The sequence below is a fragment of the Schistocerca serialis genome, chromosome 7 (genome assembly GCF_023864345.2).
Source record: "Schistocerca serialis cubense isolate TAMUIC-IGC-003099 chromosome 7, iqSchSeri2.2, whole genome shotgun sequence".
NCBI lineage: Eukaryota > Metazoa > Arthropoda > Insecta > Orthoptera > Acrididae > Schistocerca > Schistocerca serialis.
The window spans coordinates 270,045,186-270,048,137 of NC_064644.1; positions in this window are offsets into that span (position 1 = coordinate 270,045,186).

The following is a 2,952-nucleotide window of genomic DNA, read 5'->3' on the forward strand; positions in this document are numbered from 1 at the left end:
AGAGAGAGAGAGAGAGAGAGAGAGAGAGAGAGAGAGAATTCATAACTTTTGAAGTTAAAATACTGAGAAAAATATATGGCTCAGTGAAAGAAAGAGATCACTGGAGAATAAAGAAAAACAGAGAAATCAGACTAAGACAATTATACACACTAACTGACATCATAGCGAGAGTGAAAGGTAAAAGACTCAGTTGGTGCAGACATTTGAGGAGGAAAGGAGAGAACACGGTAATAAAGACAGGGATAGAGAAGCCGAAGGAACGGACCACTAGGACGGCCGAGAAGAGAACGAGATGAGAGGACAATACCATGGAAGACATGCAGATACTGGGTCTGGGAGATGTAGACGCAGCTGGCAGGGAGCTGTGGAACGCTGGAATGAGTGAGGCTAAGGACCGGCTGCGGTTTGTGTGGCCAGTCCAAGTAAGTAAGTAAGTACATTAAATTTCATACTCAATTAACGTGATGACATAACGCAAATTCAACGATTGTTACAAACTGATTAGTTATTATGCTGCCTTCAACCAGACTGTAAACTGCAAAAACGAAAGAGCCAGCCATCACATTTGTTGCGTCTTTTCGCAGTTCGTAGTTATAATTCTGAAACGCGCAAAGTGTGAGCGAGAGATCGTCTCTCGCAGAGTTATCACGGCAAAGTGAGCGATGCACATCGACAGAGCGCTTGTAATGCGTCGGAAACCAATATAGCCATAAGGTGCATAAGGCGGAAGGATGGCTGTGCTGTGTACCACGCGACAGTAGGGTAGATGATTGGACTTGGCGAGACGTTAGGCAGAACAGAGGTGGTCACGCATCAGTTTCGTTATCAGATCACGCTCCACAGACCTAAAGGATGTTACGATTTTTAATCTACTGTCATTGTAAAGTGAATCTACATCTAAACGCTCGTAAAAAATACCTAATGTAGAGGCATCAGATAATCATTTACCGTCTCGGTAATTTTAATTCACAGTATTTAAATTTAGTTGGTATTTATCGATAAACATTTACTGCAGACAGCATTGCATTGTAGCACCTTTCTGATTTCACTGTTACTGTGTGTAGGTTCATTGCACCACTGAGGCTCGCTATAAATGACGCGTGTCTTATTGCACTTACAACCCAATTATTTATATTTGTTGTAAAAAACCAGCAGAGAAGCAAATAGGTCATAAGACAAGGCCCAGTAGAAATCCGTACATAACACAAGGGATATTGAGTCTCACTGACGAAAGGAGGAAATTTAGAAGTGCACCAAATGAAGCTGTCAAAAGGGAATACAGACGTCTAGAAAATGAGAGTGACAGGAAGAGCAAAACGGCAAAGTACGAATGGATAGGAGAGAAAAAATAAAGCTGTATGCGCATATAATGGCTGTAGTAAAGATAGATGTAACCTACGGGAGAATTAAATAATCCTTTAGAGAAATGAATATTAAGAGCTGAAATGGTAAGCTCGTACTATGCAAAGAAGGGAAAGCTGAAAAGAATATAATAAACGCATATAACAGACCAAACATGCTATGAAAAAACTCAGTATATGGACACCAAATAAAGAGGAAAACTCCAACTGAAAACACAGTATGGAAGGCTCTCACAGGTCACTCACATCAAGAACTTAGGTGAAACTATCCAACCCACTGGAGAGAACACAATCGCCGACACAGAAGTAATACTCAAAATGCAGCAGGTGTACAAACTGACATGGAACCACAACAACAAACTGTAACACTACTAAACAGTTGTTTTATCAGAAGCCATGTCTGCGCCACAAACCATAGTTATTAGAGGGATGACAAAAATTCATCATATGGAGAAGCGAGAGTGAAAAATTCTTAAATGAACAGTGCTTTTCTCCAAGACGGAGCTTTGATCAGTTGACTGACAAAGGAACTCTTCGAACAAACAGAAAGCAACACAGATAAATTTAGAAAAAACGGCCTACAGCTTTACGGACACCTGTGTGGGATGAATGAAAACTGACTCACTAAGAAAATTTTTGACATCGTTAATACAACTAAATTAAAGACCAATTGAACGAGAGAAATGCGAGAAGATCTTCAGAAACTGAAAATTTTGGAAGAAGAAACTGAGGACAAAAAACTATTCGGAAGTAAAATCAAAACCAAAAAAACTGAACACGTCTCAACGAAAGAAACAGGGAAAAAATGGACTCACGAAATGAAGAAAATGCGAAGTGAATTAATGAAGAGGTTTTGGGAAGAAAATAAAAGACGAAAAGTAAGCCAATATGTGACTGGCTCAAGTTCACACTCTCTCCTAAAGGGAAATAATCCATAATAATAATAATAATAGTAATAAAGAACAGGATACCCCAGACAGAATTAGAAAACATCAAACAACAAGTACAACAAATACTGGAACAAAATAATGTGCAATCAGAAGAAGAAGAAAATACAGTAATGGACTCAAACATCCCAGAGCAAACAAACAAAGAACAACACGCATCAATTAAACAATCAGAGGAAAACGAAATCTTAAGACAGCCACCAGAACAAGCACAAATAGAACACGAAGTGACACACATGTTAGATATAGAAGAAGAATTTCAGCTGATGTATATAGAATACAAAGACACAAATACAGACATTAGACCATTCTTGCATAGACCGCCAAATAACCCACAAGTCGAAACAACAATAAAAACTATCAACATAATCGTACACAACAAAATAAATGAAAACACAACTATGGAAGAGTTACAACTACTGGTTTATATAGGAGCACTCACTACACTAAATATACACACTAGGCAGAGATCAGAACCAACCAACACACAGAAGAAACCCACAAAACCAGCATGGTAACACAGGCTATAGATCAGAATAGAAAAACTGAGAAAAGACATCGGACAGCTAACACAATTTATAAGAAATGAAATGTCGGAAAAAAAACGAAAAAGGTTAGGTAAAATCTTACAACAAGAAGCGACA